This window comes from Lepidochelys kempii, chromosome 27 (genome assembly GCF_965140265.1).
Source record: "Lepidochelys kempii isolate rLepKem1 chromosome 27, rLepKem1.hap2, whole genome shotgun sequence".
Taxonomy (NCBI): Eukaryota; Metazoa; Chordata; order Testudines; family Cheloniidae; genus Lepidochelys; species Lepidochelys kempii.
The window spans coordinates 420,963-441,520 of NC_133282.1; positions in this window are offsets into that span (position 1 = coordinate 420,963).

Consider the following 20,558-nt stretch of genomic DNA (forward strand, 5'->3'; position numbering starts at 1 on the left):
GCAAGAGGAAGCAGCCGGAGGGAAGCAATAAGTGCAGAGTGCTAGCCAGCCAGCTGAGAGTCACAGGGGTCCAGAAATGGAAATGCTAGCAGGTCCTATGGTGTAATGGTCAGCATGCAAAACTCTGAATCCTGCGATCTGAGTTCGAATCCCAGTGGGACTTCCTGGGTCTATGTTGGTTTGCTGCAAAGCTTTAGAGTTTAGGGTGCTTGGTTTCCGTGTCTCTGGGTGAATCAGAGTGAATTTTTTCCCTCTTCCTGGGCAACTGATGCCCACTGGAGATAGGTCTTTGGTCCAGCTGGTTCAAGGGTCTGGCCACAATAGGTTGGGGCCCTGGAACTTAACAGTCTGGCTAGAGACACCTGAACATTGTGTTTCTCAATGCTTCACCTGATGCTTACAAGTTTGGTCCTTCTACCTGCAGTTGCCAACCTCTTCCTCTTGCCCACATGGCGCTTGAATAAAGGAGTGCCAGGGACAGGCTTCATAGTCAGGGCTAGGCAGGAGGGAGAAAGTGTTCCAGGCTGGAGCCCAGCACATCTCTCCTCCTCTGGGCACCTAGAGCAGAGGCGGCTGGTGCTGACAGCTCCAAGGGAAGGCTTAAAAGGCACAGAGCAACCGTGGGTGGGGCAAGAGGAGAAGAGGAACATGCCTATGTGTGGCCAGCAGACAGCCACAGAGACAGACAGACAGCCTGCTCCCTGCTCTCTGGCATGCCGAACCCTCACTGAAGGCCACCTACAGACCAGCATTCTCTCTGCGGCCAGCATCACAAGGTGGTAGGAAAACAAAGCCAGCCCGCCAGTGAGGCCTCTGACCGTTCCCACTCCAGGAGTATTTTTGGCGGTGGCACAGGAGATATTTCCCCAAGAGGCTGTAGAGGCTTGTAGGGGCTTTGTGCTGGGAGAGAAGCTGAGCCCTGATTAGGGGGCGGGGCTTCACTGACTAGGAGTCCTATAAAGGTAGCAGCCAGTCAGGCAGCGGCACAGGAGCTAGCAAGCAGAGCTGTAAATGGGGGAGTTTGAGTGGGAGTTCTGTTGGAGGAGAAGGTGTTTGTGTGTGTTTGGTTTTGTATTGGTAGTATCTGTATGTGTAGAGGCTTGGAGGGGCTTTGTGCTGGGAGAGAAGCTGATCCCTGATTAGGGGGCGGGGCTTCACTGACTATGGGTCTTATAAAGGTAGCGGCACAGACAGCTGCAGCGGCACAGGAGGTAGCAAACAGAGCTGTAAACAGGGGAGTTTGAGTGGGAGTTCTGTTGAAGGAGAAGGTATTTGTGTGTGTTTGGTTTTGTATTGGTAGTATCTGTATGTGTAGGGGCTTCGTGCTGGGAGAGAAGCTGAGTCCTGATTAGGGGGCGGGGCTTCCCTGACTAGGGGTCCTATAAAGGTAGCAGCCAGTCAGGCAGCGGCACAGGAGGTAGCAAACAGAGCTGTAAACAGGGGAGTTTGAGTGGGAGTTCTGTTGGAGGAGAAGGTATTTGTGTGTGTGTGTTTGGTTTTGTATTGGTAGTATCTGTATGTGTAGGGCCTTTGTGCTGGGAGAGAAGCAGAGCCCTGATTAGGGGGCGGGGCTTCACTGACTAGGGGTCCTATAAAGGTAGCGGCACAGACAGCTGCAGCGGCACAGGAGCTAGCAAACAGAGCTGTGAACAGGGGAGTTTGAGTGGGAGTTCTGTAGGAGGAGAAGGTATTTGTGTTTGTGTGTTTGGTTTTGTATTGTCAGTATCTGTATGTGTAGGGGCTTCGTGCTGGGAGAGAAGCTGAGCCCTGATTAGGGGGTGGGGCTTCCCTGACTAGGGGTCCTATAAAGGTAGCAGCCAGTCAGGCAGCGGCCCAGGAGCTAGCAAACAGAGCTGTAAACAGGGGAGTTTGAGTGGGAGTTCTGCTGGAGGAGAAGGTATTTGTGTGTGTCTGTGTTTGGTTTTGTATTGGTAGTATCTGTATGTGTAGGGGCTTTGTGCTGGGAGAGAAGGTGAGCCCTGATTAGGGGGCGGGACTTCCCTGACTAGGGGTCCTATAAAGGTAGCAGCCAGTCAGGCAGCGGCACAGACAGCTGCAGCGACACAGGAGCTAGGAAACAGAGCTGTAAACAGGGGAGTTTGAGTGGGAGTTCTGTTGGAGGAGAAGGTGTTTGTTTGTTTGGTTTTGTATTGGTAGTATCTGTATGTGTAGAGGCTTGGAGGGGCTTTGTGCTGGGAGAGAAGCTGATCCCTGATTAGGGGGCGGGGCTTCCCTGACTAGGGGTCCTATAAAGGTAGCAGCCAGTCAGGCAGCGGCACAGGAGCTAGCAAACAGAGCTGTAAACAGGGGAGTTTGAGTGGGAGTTCTGTAGGAGGAGAAGGTATTTGTGTTTGTGTGTTTGGTTTTGTATTGTCAGTATCTGTATGTGTAGAGGCTTCGTGCTGGGAGAGAAGCTGAGCCCTGATTAGGGGGTGGGGCTTCCCTGACTAGGGGTCCTATAAAGGTAGCAGCCAGTCAGGCAGCGGCAAAGAGAGCTGCTGCGGCACAGGAGCTAGCAAACAGAGCTGGAAACACGGGAGTTTGAGTGGGAGTTCTTTTGGAGGAGAAGGTATTTGTGTGTGTGTGTGTGCTTGGTTTTGTATTGGTAGTATCTGTATGTGTAGGGGCTTTGTGCTGGGAGAGAAGGTGAGCCCTGATTAGGGGGCGGGGCTTCCCTGACTAGGTGTCCTATAAAGGTAGCAGCCAGTCAGGCAGCGGCACAGACAACTGCAGCGGCACGGGAGCTAGCAAACAGAGCTGTAAACAGGGGAGTTGGAGTGGGAGTTCTGTTGGAGGAGAAGAGGTTTGTGTGTGTTTGGTTTTGTATTGGTAGTATCTGTATGTGTAGGGGCTTTGTGCTGGGAGAGAAGCTGAGCCCTGATAGGGGGCGGGGCTTCACTGACTAGGGGTCCTATAAAGGTAGCGGCACAGACAGCTGCAGCGGCACAGGAGCTAGCAAACAGATCTGTAAACAGGGGAGTTTGAGTGGGAGTTCTGCTGGAGGAGTAGGTATTTCTGTGTGTTTGGTTTTGTATTGGTAGTATCTGTATGTGTAGGGGCTTTGTGCTGGGAGAGAAGTTGAGCCCTGATAGGAGGCGGGGCTTCACTGACTAGGGGTCCTATAAAGGTAGCAGCCAGTCAGGCAGCGGCACAGACAGCTTCAGCAGCACAGGAGCTAGCAAACACAGCTGTAAACAGGGGAGTTTGAGTGGGAGTTCCGTTGGAGGAGAAGGTATTTGTGTTTGTTTGGTTTTGTATTGGTAGTATCTGGATGTGTAGGGGCTTTGTGCTGGGAGAGAAGCTGAGCCCTGATTATGGGGCGGGGCTTCACTGACTAGGGGTCCTATAAAGGTAGCAGCCAGTCAGGCAGCGGCACAGGAGCTAGCAAAGAGAGCTGTAAACAGGGGAGTTTGAGTTGGAGTTCTGTTGGAGGAGAAGGTGTTTGTGTGTGTTTTTGCATTCGTAGTATCTGTATGTGCAGAGGCTTGGAGGGGCTTTGTGCTGGGAGAGAAGCTGAGCCCTGATTAGGGGCGGGGCTTCACTGACTAGTGGTCCTATAAAGGGAGCAGCCAGTCAGGCAGCGGTACAGGAGCTAGCAAACAGAGCTGTAAAGAGGGGAGTTTGAGTGAGAGTTCTGTTTGAGGAGAAGGTATTTGTGTGTGTGTTTGGTTTTGTACTGGTAGTATCTGTATGTGTAGAGGCTTGGAGGGGCTTTGTGCTGGGAGAGAAGCTGAGCCCTGATTAGGGGGCGGGTCTTCACTGACTAGGGGTCCTAAAAAGGGAGCAGCCAGTCAGGAAGCGGCACAGACAGCTGCAGCGGAACAGGACCTAGCAAACAGAGCTGTAAACAGGGGCGTTTGAGTGGGAGTTCTGTTGGAGGAGAAGGTGTTTGTGTGTGTTTGGTTTTGTATTGGTAGTATCTGTATGTGTAGGGGCTTTGTGCTGGGAGAGAAGCTGAGCCCTGATTAGGGGGCGAGGCTTGCCTGACTAGGGGTCCTATAAAGGTAGCAGCCAGTCAGGCAGCGGCACAGGAGTTAACAAACAGAGCTGTAAACAGGGGAGTTTGAGTGGGAGTTCTGTTGGAGGAGAACGTATGTGTGTGTGTTTGGTTTGGATTGGTAGTACCTGTATGTGTAGGGGCTTTGTGCTGGGAGAGAAGCTGAGCCCTGGTTAGGGGGCAGGGCTTCCCTGACTAGGGGTCCTGTAAAGATAGCAGCCAGTCAGGCAGCGGCACAGACAGCTGCAGCGTCACAGGAGCTAGCAAACAGAGCTGTAAACAGAACTCCCACTCAAACTCCCCTGTTGGAGGAGAAGTTATTTTTGCGTGTCTGGTTTTGTATTGGTGGTATCTGTATGTGTAGGGGCTTTGTGCTGGGAGAGAAGCTGAGCCCTGATTAGGGGGCGGGGCTTCACTGACTAGGGGTCCTATGAAGGTAGCAGCCAGTCAGGAAGCAGCACAGACAGCTGCAGTGGCACAGAAGCTAGCAAACAGAGCTGTAAGCAGGGGAGTTTGAGTGGGAGTTCTGTTCGAGGAGAAGGTATTTGTGTGTGTTTGGTTTTGTATTGGTAGTACCTGTATGTTTAGGGGCTTTGTGCTGGGAGAGAAGCTGAGCCCTGATTAGGGGGCGGGGCTTCACTGACTAGGGGTCCTATAAAGGGAGCAGCCAGTCAGGCAACAGCACAGACAGCTGCAGGGGCACAGGAGCTAGCAAAAAGAGCTGTAAACAGGGGAGTTTGAGTGGGAGTTCTGTTGGAGGAGAACGTATGTGTGTGTGTTTGGTTTGGATTGGTAGTACCTGTATGTGTAGGGGCTTTGTGCTGGGAGAGAAGCTGAGCCCTGATTCGGGGGCGGGGCTTCACTGACTAGGGGTCCTATGAAGGTAGCAGCCAGTCAGGCAGCGGCACAGACAGCTGCAGTGGCACAGGAGCTAGCAAACAGAGCTATAAACAGGGGAGTTTGAGTTGGAGTTCTGTTGGAGGAGAAGGTATTTGTGTTTGTGTGTGTTTTTGTATTGGTAGTATCTGTATGTGTAGAGGCTTGGAGGGGCTTTGTGCTGGGAGAGAAGCTGAGCCGTGATTAGGGGGCGGGGCTTCACTGACTAGGGGTCCTATAAAGGGAGCAGCCAGTCAGGCAGCGGCACAGACAGCTGCAGTGGCACAGGAGCTAGCAAACAGAGCTGTAAACAGGGGAGTTTGAGTGGGAGTTCCGTTGGAGGAGAAGCTATTTGTGTGTGTTTGGTTTTGTATTGGTAGTATATGTATGTGTAGGGGCTTTGTGCTGGGAGAGAAGCTGAGCCCTGATTCGGGGGCGGGGCTTCACTGACTAGGGGTCCTATAAAGGTAGCGGCACACACAGCTGCAGCGGCACAGGAGCTAGCAAACAGAGCTCTAAACAGGGGAGTTTGAGTGGGAGTTCCGTTGGAGGAGAAGCTATTTGTGTGTGTTTGGTTTTGTATTGGTAGTATCTGTATGTGTAGGGGCTTTGTGCTGGGAGAGAAGCTGAGCCCTGATTAGGGGGCGGGGCTTCACTGACTAGGGGTCCTATAAAGGGAGCAGCCAGTCAGGCAGCGGCACAGGAGCTAGCAAACAGAGCTCTAAACAGGGGAGTATGAGTGGGAGTTCTGTCGGAGGAGAAGGTGTTTGTGTGTGTTTGGTTTTGTATTGGTAGTATCTGTATGTGTAGAGGCTTTGTGCTGGGAGAGAAGCTGAGCCCTGATAAGGGGGCGGGGCTTCACTGACTAGGCGTCCTATAAAGGTAGCAGCCAGTCAGGCAGCAGCACAGGAGCTAGCAAACAGAGCTGTACACAGGGGAGTTTGAGTGGGACTTCTGTTGGAGGAGGAGGTATTTGTGTGTGTTTGGTTTTGTATTGGTAGTATCTGTATGTGTAGAGGCTTTGTGCTGGGAGAGAAGCTGAGCCCTGATAAGGGGGCGGGGCTTCACTGACTAGGCGTCCTATAAAGGTAGCAGCCAGTCAGGCAGCGGCACAGCAGCTAGCAAACAGTGCTGTAAACACGGGAGTTTGAGTGGGAGTTCTGTTGGAGGAGAAGGTATATGTGTGTGTTTGGTTTCGTATTGGTAGTATCTGTATGTGTAGAGGCTTGGAGGGGCTTTGTGCTGGGAGAAAAGCTGAGCCCTGATTAGGGGGCGGGGCTTCACTGACTAGGGGTCCTATAAAGGTTGCAGCCAGTAAGGCAGCGGCACAGACAGCTGCAGGGGCACAGGAGCTAGCAAACAGAGCTGTAAACAGGGGAGTTTGAGTGGGAGTTCTGTTGGAGGAGAAGGTATTTGTGTGTGCTTGGTGGTGTATTGGTAGTATCTGTATGTGTAGGGGCTTTGTGCTGGGAGAGAAGCTGAGCCCTGATTAGGGGGCGGGGCTTCCCTGACTAGGGGTCCTATAAAGGTACCAGCCAATCAGGCAGCGGCACAGACAGCTGCAGTGGCACAGGAGCTAGCAAACAGAGCTGTAAACAGGGGAGTTTGAGTGGGAGTTCCGTTGGAGGAGAAGCTATTTGTGTGTGTTTGGTTTTGTATTGGTAGTATCTGGATGTGTAGGGGCTTTGTGCTGGGAGAGAAGCTGAGCCCTGATTAGGGGGCTTGGCTTCACTGACTAGGGGTCCTATAAAGGTAGCGGCACAGACAGCTGCAGCGGCACAGGAGCTAGCAAACAGAGCTCTAAACAGGGGAGTTTGAGTGGGAGTTCTGTTGGAGGAGAAGGTGTTTGTGTGTGTTTTTGTATTGGTAGTATCTGTATGTGTAGAGGCTTGGAGGGGCTTTGTGCTGGGAGAGAAGCTGAGCCCTGATTAGGGGGTGGGGCTTCACTGACTAGGGGTCCTAGAAAGGGAGCAGCCAGGCAGGCAGCGGCACAGGAGCTAGCAAACAGAGCTGTAAACAGGGGAGTTTGAGTGGGACTTCTGTTGGAGGAGAAGGTATTTGTGTGTGTTTGGTTTTGTATTGGTAGTATCTGTATGTGTAGGGGCTTTGTGCTGGGAGAAAAGCTGAGCCCTGATTAGCGGGCGGGGCTTCCCTGACTAGGGGTCCTGTAAAGGTACCAGCCAGGCAGCGGCACAGACAGCTGCAGCGGCACTGGAGCTAGCAAATAGAGCTGTAAACAGGGGAGTTTGAGAGGGAGTTCTGTTGGAGGAGAAGGCATTTGTGTGTGTGTTTGGTTTTGTATTGGTGGTATCTGTATGTGTAGAGGCTTGGAGGGGCTTTGTGCTGGGAGAGAAGCTGAGCCCTGATTAGGGGGCGGGGCTTCACTGACGAGGGTTCCTATAAAGGGAGCAGCCAGTCAGGCAGCAGCACAGGAGCTATCAAACAGAGCTGTAAACACGGGAGTTTGAGAGGGAGTTCTGTTGGAGGAGAAGGTATTTGTGTTTGGTTTTGTATTGGTAGTATCTGTATGAGTAGAGGCTTTGTGCTGGGAGAGAATCTGAGCCCTGATTCGGGGGCGGGGCTTCCCTGACTAGGGGTCCTATAAAGGTACCAACCAGTCAGGCAGCGGCACAGACAGCTGCAGCGGCACTGGAGCTAACAAATAGAGCTGTAAACAGGGGAGTTTGAGTGGGAGTTCTGTTGGAGGAGAAGGTATTTGTGTGTGTGTTTGGTTTTGTATTGGTGGTATCTGTATGTGTAGGGGCTTTGTGCTGCGAGAGAAGCTGAGCCCTGATTAGGGGGCGGGGCTTCACTGACTAGGGGTCCTATAAAGGGAGCAGCCAGTCAGGCAGCGGCACAGGAGCTAGCAAACAGAGCTCTAAACAGGGGAGTATGAGTGGGAGTTCTGTCGGAGGAGAAGGTGTTTGTGTGTGTTTGGTTTTGTATTGGTAGTATCTGTATGTGTAGAGGCTTTGTGCTGGGAGAGAAGCTGAGCCCTGATAAGGGGGCGGGGCTTCACTGACTAGGCGTCCTATAAAGGTAGCAGCCAGTCAGGCAGCAGCACAGGAGCTAGCAAACAGAGCTGTACACAGGGGAGTTTGAGTGGGACTTCTGTTGGAGGAGGAGGTATTTGTGTGTGTTTGGTTTTGTATTGGTAGTATCTGTATGTGTAGAGGCTTTGTGCTGGGAGAGAAGCTGAGCCCTGATAAGGGGGCGGGGCTTCACTGACTAGGCGTCCTATAATGGTAGCAGCCAGTCAGGCAGCGGCACAGCAGCTAGCAAACAGTGCTGTAAACACGGGAGTTTGAGTGGGAGTTCTGTTGGAGGAGAAGGTATATGTGTGTGTTTGGTTTCGTATTGGTAGTATCTGTATGTGTAGAGGCTTGGAGGGGCTTTGTGCTGGGAGAAAAGCTGAGCCCTGATTAGGGGGCGGGGCTTCACTGACTAGGGGTCCTATAAAGGTTGCAGCCAGTAAGGCAGCGGCACAGACAGCTGCAGGGGCACAGGAGCTAGCAAACAGAGCTGTAAACAGGGGAGTTTGAGTGGGAGTTCTGTTGGAGGAGAAGGTATTTGTGTGTGCTTGGTGGTGTATTGGTAGTATCTGTATGTGTAGGGGCTTTGTGCTGGGAGAGAAGCTGAGCCCTGATTAGGGGGCGGGGCTTCCCTGACTAGGGGTCCTATAAAGGTACCAGCCAATCAGGCAGCGGCACAGACATCTGCAGCGGCACTGGAGCTAGCAAATATAGCTGTAAAGACGGGAGTTTGAGTGGGAGTTCTGTTGGAGGAGAAGGTATTTGTGTTTGTTTGGTTTTGTATTCGTAGTATCTGTATGTGTAGAGGCTTGGAGGGGCTTTGTGCTGGGAGAGAAGCTGAGCCCTGATTAGGGGGCGGGGCTTCCCTGTTTAGGGGTCCTATAAAGCTAGCAGCCAGTCAGGCAGCGGCACAGACAGCTGCAGTGGCACAGGAGCTTGCAAACTGAGCTGTAAACAGGGGAGTTTGAGTGGGAGTTCTGTTTGAGGAGAAGGTATTTGTGTGTGTGTCTGGTTTTGTATTTGTGCTATCTGTGTTTGTAGAGGCTTGGAGGAGCTTTGTGCTGGGAGAGAAGCTGATCCCTGATTAGGGGACGGGGCTTCGCTGACTCGGGGTCCTATGATTGTAGAAGCCAGTCAGGCAGCGTCACAGACAGCTGCAGGGGCACAGGAGCTAGCAAACAGAGCTGTAAACAGGGGAGTTTGAGTGGGACTTCTGTTGGAGGAGAAGGTATTTGTGTGTGTTTGGTTTTGTATTGGTGGTATCTGTATGTGTAGGGGCTCTGTGCTGGGAGAGAAGCTGAGCCCTGATTAGGGGGCGGGGCTTCACTGACTAGGGGTCCTATAAAGGGAGCAGCCAGTCAGGCAGCTGGACAGACAGCTGCAGCGATACAGGAGCTAGCAAAGAGAGCTGTAAACAGGGGGGTTTGAGTGCGAGTTCTGTTGGAGGAAAGGTATTTGTGTGTGTGTTTGGTTTTGTATTGGTGGTATCTGTATGTGTAGAGGCTTGGAGGGGCTTTGTGCTGGGAGAGAAGTTGAGCCCTGATTAGGGGCGGGGCTTCACTGACGAGGGGTCCTATAAAGGGAGCAGCCAGTCAGGCAGCGACACAGACAGCTGCAGCGGTACAGGAGCTAGCAAACAGAGCTGTAAACAGGGGAGTTTGAGTGGGAGTTCTGTTGGAGGAGAAGGTGTTTGTGTGTGTTTGGTTTTGTATTGGTAGTATCTGTATGTGTAGAGGCTTTGTGCTGGGAGAGAAGCTGAGCCCTGATAAGGGGGCGGGGCTTCACTGACTAGCCGTCCTATAAAGGTAGCAGCCAGTCAGGCAGCGGCACAGCAGCTAGCAAACAGTGCTGTAAACACGGGAGTTTGAGTGGGAGATCTGTTGGAGGAGAAGGTATATGTGTGTGTTTGGTTTCGCATTGGTAGTATCTGTATGTGTAGAGGCTTGGAGGGGCTTTGTGCTGGGAGAAAAGCTGAGCCCTGATTAGGGGGCGGGGCTTCACTGACTAGGGGTCCTATAAAGGTACCAGCCAGTCAGACAGCGGCACAGACAGCTGCAGCGGCACTGGAGCTAGCAAACAGAGCTGTAAACAGGGGAGTTTGAGTGGGAATTCTGTTGGAGGAGAAGGCATTTGTGTGTGTTTGGTTTTGTATTGCTAGTATCTGTATGTGTAGAGGCTTGGAGGGGATTTGTGCTGGGAGAGAAGCTGAGCCCTGATTAGGGGGCGGGGCTTCCCTGACTAGGGGTCCTATAAAGGTACCAGCCAGTCAGGCAGCGGCACAGACATCTGCAGCGGCACTGGAGCTAGCAAATAGAGCTGTAAACAGGGGAGTTTGAGTGGGAGTTCTCTTTGAGGAGAAGGTATTTCTGTGTGTGTTTGGTTTTGTATTGGTGGTATCTGTATGTGTAGGGGCTTTGTGCTGGGAGAGAAGTTGAGCCCTGATTAGGGGGCCGGGCTTCACTGATGAGGGGTCATACAAAGGGAGCAGCCAGTCAGGCAGCAACACAGACAGCTGCAGCGGTACAGGAGCTAGCAAACAGAGCTGTAAACAGGGGAGTTTGAGTGGGACTTCTGTTGGAGGAGAAGGTATTTGTGTGTGTGTTTGGTATTGCATTGGTAGTATCTGTATGTGTAGAGGCTTGCAGTGGCTTTGTGCTTTGAGCGAAGCTGAGCCCTGATTAGGGGGCGGGGCTTCACTGACTAGGGGTCCTGTAAAGGTAGCAGCCAGTCAGGCAGCGGCACAGACAGCTGCAGCGGCACAGGAGCTAGCAAACAGAGCTGTAAACAGGGGAGTTTGAGTGGGAGTTCTGTTGCAGGAGAAGGTATTTGTGTGTGTTTGGTTTTGTATTCGTGGTATCTGTATGTGTAGGGGCTTTGTGCTGGGAGAGAAGCTGAGCCCTGATTGGGGGGGGGCTTCACTGACTAGGGGTCCTATAAGCGGAGCAGCCAGTCAGGCAGCTGCACAGACAGCTGCAGCGGTACAGGAGCTAGCAAACAGAGCTGTAAACAGGGGAGTTTGAGTGGGAGTTCGGTTGGAGGAGAAGGTATTTGTGTGTGTGTTTGGTTTTGTATTGGTGGTATCTGTATGTGTAGAGGCTTGGAGGGGCTTTGTGCTGGGAGAGAAGCTGAGCCCTGATTAGGGGGCGGGGCTTCACTGACGAGGGGTCCTATCAAGGGAGCAGCCAGTCAGGCAGCGACACAGACAGCTGCAGCGGTACAGGAGCTAGCAAACAGAGCTGTAAACAGGGGAGTTTGAGTGGGAGTTCGGTTGGAGGAGAAGGTATTTGTGTGTGTGTTTGGTTTTGTATTGGTAGTATCTGTATGTGTAGAGGCTTGGAGGGGCTTTGTGCTGGAAGCGAAGCTGAGCCCTGATTAGGGGGCGGGGCTTCACTGACTAGGGGTCCTATAAAGGTAGCAGCCAGTCAGGCAGCGGCACAGACAGCTGCAGTGGCACAGGAGCTTGCAAACTGAGCTGTAAACAGGGGAGTTTGAGTGGGAGTTCTGTTGGAGGAGAAGGTATTTGTGTTTGTTTGGTTTTGTATTGGTAGTATCTGTATGTGTAGAGGCTTGGAGGGGCTTTGTGCTGGGAGAGAAGCTGAGCCCTGATTAGGGGGCGGGGCTTCACTGACTAGGGGTCCTATAAAGGGAGCAGCCAGTCAGGCAGCTGGACAGACAGCTGCAGCGATACAGGAGCTAGCAAACTGAGCTGTAAACAGGGGAGTTTGAGTGGGAGTTCTGTTGGAGGAGAAGGTATTTGTGTGTGTTTGGTTTTGTGTTGGTGGTATCTGTATGTGTAGAGGCTTTGTGCTGGGAGAGAAGCTGAGCCCTGATAAGGGGGCGGGGCTTCACTGACTAGGCGTCCTATAAAGGTAGCAGCCAGTCAGGCAGCGGCACAGCAGCTAGCAAACAGTGCTGTAAACACGGGAGTTTGAGTGGGAGATCTGTTGGAGGAGAAGGTATATGTGTGTGTTTGGTTTCGTATTGATAGTATCTGTATGTGTAGAGGCTTGGAGGGGCTTTGTGCTGGGAGAAAAGCTGAGCCCTGATTAGGGGGCGGGGCTTCCCTGACTAGGGGTCCTATAAAGGTAGCAACCAGTCAGGCAGCGGCACAGGAGCTAGCAAACAGTGCTGTAAACAGGGGAGTTTGAGTGGGAGTTCTGTTGGAGGAGAAGGCATTTGTGTGTGCTTGGTTTTGTATTGGTCGTATCTGTATGTGTAGGGGCTTCGTGCTGGGAGAGAAGCTGAGCCCTGATTAGGGGGCGGGGCTTCCCTGACTAGGGGTCCTATAAAGGTAGCAACCAGTCAGGCAGCGGCACAGGAGTTTGCAAACAGAGCTGTAAACAGGGGAGTTTGAGTGGGAGTTCTGTTGGAGGAGAAGGTATTTGTGTGTGCTTGGTTTTGCATTGGTCGTATCTGTATGTGTAGGGGCTTTGTGCTGGGAGAGAAGCTGAGCCCTGATTAGGGGGCGGGGCTTCACTGACTAGGGGTCCTATAAAGGTACCAGCCAGTCAGACAGCGGCACAGACAGCTGCAGCGGCACTGGAGCTAGCAAACAGAGCTGTAAACAGGGGAGTTTGAGTGGGAATTCTGTTGGAGGAGAAGGCATTTGTGTGTGTTTGGTTTTGTATTGCTAGTATCTGTATGTGTAGAGGCTAGGAGGGGATTTGTGCTGGGAGAGAAGCTGAGCCCTGATTAGGGGGCGGGGCTTCCCTGACTAGGGGTCCTATAAAGGTACCAGCCAGTCAGGCAGCGGCACAGACATCTGCAGCGGCACTGGAGCTAGCAAATAGAGCTGTAAACAGGGGAGTTTGAGTGGGAGTTCTCTTTGAGGAGAAGGTATTTCTGTGTGTGTTTGGTTTTGTATTGGTCGTATCTGTATGTGTAGGGGCTTTGTGCTGGGAGAGAAGCTGAGCCCTGATTAGGGGGCGGGGCTTCACTGATGAGGGGTCATATAAGGGGAGCAGCCAGTCAGGCAGCAACACAGACAGCTGCAGCGGTACAGGAGCTAGCAAACAGAGCTGTAAACAGGGGAGTTTGAGTGGGAGTTCTGTTGGAGGAGAAGGTATTTGTGTGTGTGTTTGGTATTGTATTGGTAGTATCTGTATGTGTAGAGGCTTGCAGTGGCTTTGTGCTGGGAGCGAAGCTGAGCCCTGATTAGGGGGCGGGGCTTCACTGACTAGGGGTCCTGTAAAGGTAGCAGCCAGTCAGGCAGCGGCACAGACAGCTGCAGCGGCACAGGAGCTAGCAAACAGAGCTGTAAACAGGGGAGTTTGAGTGGGAGTTCTGTTGGAGGAGAAGGTATTTGTGTGTGTTTGGTTTTGTATTCGTGGTATCTGTATGTGTAGGGGCTTTGTGCTGGGAGAGAAGCTGAGCCCTGATTGGGGGGGGGCTTCACTGACTAGGGGTCCTATAAGCGGAGCAGCCAGTCAGGCAGCTGCACAGACAGCTGCAGCGGTACAGGAGCTAGCAAACAGAGCTGTAAACAGGGGAGTTTGAGTGGGAGTTCTGTTGGAGGAGAAGGTATTTGTGTGTGTGTTTGGTTTTGTATTGGTGGTATCTGTATGTGTAGAGGCTTGGAGGGGCTTTGTGCTGGGAGAGAAGCTGAGCCCTGATTAGGGGGCGGGGCTTCACTGAAGAGGGGTCCTATAAAGGTAGCAGCCAGTCAGGCAGCGGCACAGACAGCTGCAGTGGCACAGGAGCTTGCAAACTGAGCTGTAAACAGGGGAGTTTGAGTGGGAGTTCTGTTGGAGGAGAAGGTATTTGTGTTTGTTTGGTTTTGTATTGGTAGTATCTGTATGTGTAGAGGCTTGGAGGGTCTTTGTGCTGGGAGAGAAGCTGAGCCCTGATTAGGGGGCGGGGCTTCACTGACTAGGGGTCCTATAAAGGTAGCAGCCAGTCGCGCAGCGGCACAGACAGCTGCAGCGGCACTGGAGCTAGCAAACAGAGCTGTAAACAGGGGAGTTTGAGAGGGAGTTCTGTTGGAGGAGAAGGCATTTGTGTGTGTGTTTGGTTTTGTATTGGTGGTATCTGTATGTGTAGAGGCTTGGAGGGGCTTTGTGCTGGGAGATAAGCTGAGCCCTGATTAGGGGGCGGGGCTTCACTGACGAGGGTTCCTATAAAGGGAGCAGCCAGTCAGGCAGCAGCACAGGAGCTAGCAAACAGAGCTGTAAACAGGGGAGTTTGAGTGGGAGTTCTGTTGGAGGAGAAGGTATTTGTGTGTGTTTGGTTTTGTATTGGTAGTATCTGTATGTGTAGGGGCTTTGTGCTGGGAGAAAAGCTGAGCCCTGATTAGGGGGCGGGGCTTCACTGACTAGGGGTCCTATAAAGGGAGCAGCCAGTCAGGCAGGGGAACAGACAGCTGCAGCGGCACAGGAGCTAGCAAACAGAGCTGTAAACAGGTGAGTTTGAGAGGGGGTTCTGTTGGAGGAGAAGGTATTTGTGTGTTTGGTTTTGTATTGGTAGTATCTGTATGAGTTGAGGCTTTGTGCTGGGAGAGAATCTGAGCCCTGATTAGGGGGCGGGGCTTCCCTGACTAGGGGTCCTATTAAGGTACCAACCAGTCAGGCAGCGGCACAGACAGCTGCAGCGGCACTGGAGCTAACAAATAGAGCTGTAAACAGGGGAGTTTGAGTGGGAGTTCTGTTCGAGGAGAAGGTATTTGTGTTTGTGTTTGGTTTTGTATTGGTGGTATCTGTATGTGTAGAGGCTTGGAGGGGCTTTGTGCTGGGAGAGAAGCTGAGCCCTGATTAGGGGGCGGGGCTTCACTGACGAGGGGTCCTATAAAGGGAGCAGCCAGTCAGGCAGCGACACAGACAGCTGCAGCGGTACAGGGGCTAGCAAACAGAGCTGTAAATAGGGGACTTTGAGTGGGAGTTCTGTTGGAGGAGAAGCTATTTGTGTGTGTGTTTGGTTTTGTATTGGTAGTATCTGTATGTGTAGGGGCTTTGTGCTGGGAGAGAAGCTGAGCCCTGATTAGGGGGCGGGGCTTCACTGACGAGGGGTCCTATAAAGGGAGCAGCCAGTCAGGCAGCGACACAGACAGCTGCAGCGGTACAGGAGCTAGCAAACAGAGCTGTAAACAGGGGAGTTTGAGTGGGAGTTCTGTTGGAAGAGAAGGTATTTGTGTGTGTTTGGTTTTGTATTGGTAGTATCTGTATGTGTAGGGTCTTTGTGCTGGGAGAAAAGCAGAGCCCTGATTAGGGGGCGGGGCTTCACTGACTAGGGGTCCTAGAAAGATAGCAGCCAGTCAGGCAGCGGCACAGGAGCTAGCAAACAGAGCTCTAAACAGGGGAGTATGAGTGGGAGTTCTGTTGGAGGAGAAGGTGTTTGTGTGTGTTTGGTTTTGTATTGGTAGTATCTGTATGTGTAGAGGCTTTGTGCTGGGAGAGAAGCTGAGCCCTGATAAGGGGGCGGGGCTTCACTGACTAGGCGTCCTATAAAGGTAGCAGCCAGTCAGGCAGCGGCCCAGGAGCTAGCAAACAGAGCTGTAAACAGGGGAGTTTGAGTGGGACTTCTGTTGGAGGAGAAGGTATTTGTGTGTGTTTGGTTTTGTATTGGTAGTATCTGTATGTGTAGGGGCTTTGTGCTGGGAGAAAACTGAGCCCTGATTAGCGGGCGGGGCTTCCCTGACTAGGGGTCCGATAAAGGTACCAGCCAGTCAGGCAGCGGCACAGACAGCTGCAGCGGCACTGGAGCTAGCAAAGAGAGCTGTAAACAGGGGAGTTTGAGTGGGAATTCTGTTGGAGGAGAAGGCATTTGTGTGTGTTTGGTTTTGTGCTGGTGGTATCTGTATGTGTAGGGGCTTTGTGCTGGGAGCGAAGCTGAGCCCTGATTAGGGGGCGGGGCTTCCCTGACTAGGGGTGCTATAAAGGGAGCAGCAAGTCATGCAGGGGAACAGACAGCTGCAGCGGCACAGGAGCTAGCAAACAGAGCTGTAAACAGGTGAGTTTGAGACGGAGTTCTGTTGGAGGAGAAGGTATTTGTGTGTTTGGTTTTGTATTGGTAGTATCTGTATGAGTAGAGGCTTTGTGCTGGGAGAGAATCTGAGCCCTGATTAGGGGGCGGGGCTTCCCTGACTAGGGGTCCTATAAAGGTACCAACCAGTCAGGCAGCGGCACAGACAGGTGCAGCGGCACTGGAGCTAACAAATAGAGATGTAAACAGGGGAGTTTGAGTGGGAGTTCTGTTTGAGGAGAAGGTATTTGTGTGTGTGTTTGGTTTTGTATTGGTGGTATCTGTATTTGTAGAGGCTTGGAGGGGCTTTGTCCTGGGAGAGAAGCTGAGCCCTGATTAGGGGGCGGGGCTTCACTGACTAGGGGTCCTATAAAGGGAGCAGCCAGTCAGGCAGCTGCACAGACAGCTGCAGCGGTACAGGAGCTAGCAAACAGAGCTGTAAACAGGGGAGTCTGAGTGGGAGTTCTGTTGGAGGAGAAGGTATTTGTGTGTGTGTTTGGTTTTGTATTGGTGGTATCTGTATGTGTAGGGGCTTTGTGCTGCTAGAGAAGCTGAGCCCTGATTAGGGGGCGGGGCTTCACTGACTAGGGGTCCTATAAAGGGAGCAGCCAGTCAGGCAGCTGCACAGACAGCTGCAGCGGTACAGGAGCTAGCAAACAGAGCTGTAAACAGGGGTGTTTGAGTGGGAGTTCTGTTGGAGGAGAAGGTATTTGTGTGCGTTTGGTTTTGTGTTGGTGGTATCTGTATGTGTAGGGGCTTTGTGCTGGGAGAGAAGCTGAGCCCTGATTAGGGGGCGGGGCTTCCCTGACTAGGGGTCCTATAAAGGTACCAGCCAGTGAGGCAGCGGCACAGACATCTGCAGCGGCACTGGAGCTAGCAAATAGAGCTGTAAACAGGGGAATTTGAGTGGGACTTCTGTTGGAGGAGAAGGTATTTGTGTGTGTGTTTGGTATTGTATTGGTAGTATCTGTATGTGTAGAGGCTTGCAGTGGCTTTGTGCTGGGAGCGAAGCTGAGCCCTGATTAGGGGGCGGGGCTTCACTGACTAGGGGTCCTGTAAAGGTAGCAGCCAGTCAGGCAGCGGCACAGACAGCTGCAGCGGCACAGGAGCTAGCAAACAGAGCTGTAAACAGGGGAGTTTGAGTGGGAGTTCTGTTGCAGGAGAAGGTATTTGTGTGTGTTTGGTTTTGTATTCGTGGTATCTGTATGTGTAGGGGCTTTGTGCTGGGAGAGAAGCTGAGCCCTGATTAGGGGGCGGGGCTTCACTGACTAGGGGTCCTATAAAGGCAGCAGCCAGTCAGGCAGCGGCACAGACAGCTGCAGTGGCACAGGAGCTAGCAAAGAGAGCTGTAAACAGGGGGTTTGAGTGGGAGTTCTGTTGGAGGAAAGGTATTTGTGTGTGTGTTTGGTTTTGTATTGGTGGTATCTGTATGTGTAGAGGCTTGGAGGGGCTTTGTGCTGGGAGAGAAGCTGAGCCCTGATTAGGGGGCGGGGCTTCACTGACGAGGGGTCCTATAAAGGGAGCAGCCAGTCAGGCAGCGACACAGACAGCTGCAGCGGTACAGGAGCTAGCAAACAGAGCTGTAAACAGGGGAGTTTGAGTGGGAGTTCTGTTGGAGGAGAAGGTGTTTGTGTGTGTTTGGTTTTGTATTGGTAGTATCTGTATGTGTAGAGGCTTTGTGCTGGGAGAGAAGCTGAGCCCTGATAAGGGGGCGGCGCTTCACTGACTAGGCGTCCTATAAAGGTAGCAGCCAGTCAGGCAGCGGCACAGCAGCTAGCAAACAGTGCTGTAAACACGGGAGTTTGAGAGGGAGATCTGTTGGAGGAGAAGGTATATGTGTGTGTTTGGTTTCGTATTGGTAGTATCTGTATGTGTAGGGGCTTTGTGCTGGGAGAGAAGCTGAGCCCTGATTAGGGGGCGGGGCTTCCCTGACTAGGGGTCCTATAAAGGTACCAGCCAGTCAGACAGCGGCACAGACAGCTGCAGCGGCACTGGAGCTAGCAAACAGAGCTGTAAACAGGGGAGTTTGAGTGGGAATTCTGTTGGAGGAGAAGGCATTTGTGTGTGTTTGGTTTTGTATTGCTAGTATCTGTATGTGTAGAGGCTAGGAGGGGATTTGTGCTGGGAGAGAAGCTGAGCCCTGATTAGGGGGCGGGGCTTCCCTGACTAGGGGTCCTACAAAGGTACCAGCCAGTCAGGCAGCGGCACAGACATCTGCAGCGGCACTGGAGCTAGCAAATAGAGCTGTAAACAGGGGAGTTTGAGTGGGAGTTCTCTTTGAGGAGAAGGTATTTCTGTGTGTGTTTGGTTTTGTATTGGTCGTATCTGTATGTGTAGGGGCTTTGTGCTGGGAGAGAAGCTGAGCCCTGATTAGGGGGCGGGGCTTCACTGATGAGGGGTCATATAAAGGGAGCAGCCAGTCAGGCAGCAACACAGACAGCTGCAGCGGTACAGGAGCTAGCAAACAGAGCTGTAAACAGGGGAGTTTGAGTGGGACTTCTGTTGGAGGAGAAGGTATTTGTGTGTGTGTTTGGTATTGTATTGGTAGTATCTGTATGTGTAGAGGCTTGCAGTGGCTTTGTGCTGGGAGCGAAGCTGAGCCCTGATTAGGGGGCGGGGCTTCACTGACTAGGGGTCCTGTAAAGGTAGCAGCCAGTCAGGCAGTGGCACAGACAGCTGCAGCGGCACAGGAGCTAGCAAACAGAGCTGTAAACAGGGGAGTTTGAGTGGGAGTTCTGTTGCAGGAGAAGGTATTTGTGTGTGTTTGGTTTTGTATTCGTGGTATCTGTATGTGTAGGGGCTTTGTGCTGGGAGAGAAGCTGAGCCCTGATTGGGGGGGGGCTTCACTGACTAGGGGTCCTATAAGCGGAGCAGCCAGTCAGGCAGCTGCACAGACAGCTGCAGCGGTACAGGAGCTAGCAAACAGAGCTGTAAACAGGGGAGTTTGAGTGGGAGTTCTGTTGGAGGAGAAGGTATTTGTGTGTGTGTTTGGTTTTGTATTGGTGGTATCTGTATGTGTAGAGGCTTGGAGGGGCTTTGTGCTGGGAGAGAAGCTGAGCCCTGATTAGGGGGCGGGGCTTCACTGACGAGGGGTCCTATAAAGGTAGCAGCCAGTCAGGCAGCGGCACAGACAGCTGCAGTGGCACAGGAGCTTGCAAACTGAGCTGTAAACAGGGGAGTTTGAGTGGGAGTTCTGTTGGAGGAGAAGGTATTTGTGTTTGTTTGGTTTTGTATTGGTAGTATCTGTATGTGTAGAGGCTTGGAGGGTCTTTGTGCTGGGAGAGAAGCTGAGCCCTGATTAGGGGGCGGGGCTTCACTGACTAGGGGTCCTATAAAGGTAGCAGCCAGTCACGCAGCGGCACAGACAGCTGCAGCGGCACTGGAGCTAGCAAACAGAGCTGTAAACAGGGGAGTTTGAGAGGGAGTTCTGTTGGAGGAGAAGGCATTTGTGTGTGTGTTTGGTTTTGTTTTGGTGGTATCTGTATGTGTAGAGGCTTGGAGGGGCTTTGTGCTGGGAGATAAGCTGAGCCCTGATTAGGGGGCGGGGCTTCACTGACGAGGGTTGCTATAAAGGGAGCAGCCAGTCAGGCAGCAGCACAGGAGCTAGCAAACAGAGCTGTAAACAGGGGAGTTTGAGTGGGAGTTCTGTTGGAGGAGAAGGTATTTGTGTGTGTTTGGTTTTGTATTGGTAGTATCTGTATGTGTAGGGGCTTTGTGCTGGGAGAAAAGCTGAGCCCTGATTAGGGGGCGGGGCTTCACTGACTAGGGGTCCTATAAAGGGAGCAGCCAGTCAGGCAGGGGAACAGACAGCTGCAGCGGCACAGGAGCTAGCAAACAGAGCTGTAAACAGGTGAGTTTGAGAGGGGGTTCTGTTGGAGGAGAAGGTATTTGTGTTTGTGTTTGGTTTTGTATTGGTAGTATCTGTATGTGTAGAGGCTTGGAGGGGCTTTGTGCTGGGAGAGAAGCTGAGCCCTGATTAGGGGGCGGGGCTTCACTGACTAGGGGTCCTATAAAGGGAGCAGCCAGTCAGGCAGCGACACAGACAGCTGCAGCGGTACAGGAGCTAGGAAACAGCTGTAAACAGGGGAGTTTGAGTGGGAGTTCTGTTGGAAGAGAAGGTATTTGTGTGTTTGGTTTTGTATTGGTAGTATCTGTATGTGTAGGGTCTTTGTGCTGGGAGAAAAGCAGAGCCCTGATTAGGGGGCGGGGCTTCACTGACTAGGGGTCCTAGAAAGATAGCAGCCAGTCAGGCAGCGGCACAGGAGCTAGCAAACAGAGCTCTAAACAGGGGAGTATGAGTGGGAGTTCTGTTGGAGGAGAAGGTGTTTGTGTGTGTTTGGTTTTGTATTGGTAGTATCTGTATGTGTAGAGGCTTTGTGCTGGGAGAGAAGCTGAGCCCTGATAAGGGGGCGGGGCTTCACTGACTAGGCGTCCTATAAAGGTAGCAGCCAGTCAGGCAGCGGCCCAGGAGCTAGCAAACAGAGCTGTAAACAGGGGAGTATGAGTGGGACTTCTGTTGGAGGAGAAGGTATTTGTGTGTGTTTGCTTTTGTATTGGTAGTATCTGTATGTGTAGGGGCTTTGTGCTGGGAGAAAACTGAGCCCTGATTAGCGGGCGGGGCTTCCCTGACTAGGGGTCCGATAAAGGTACCAGCCAGTCAGGCAGCGGCACAGACAGCTGCAGCGGCACTGGAGCTAGCA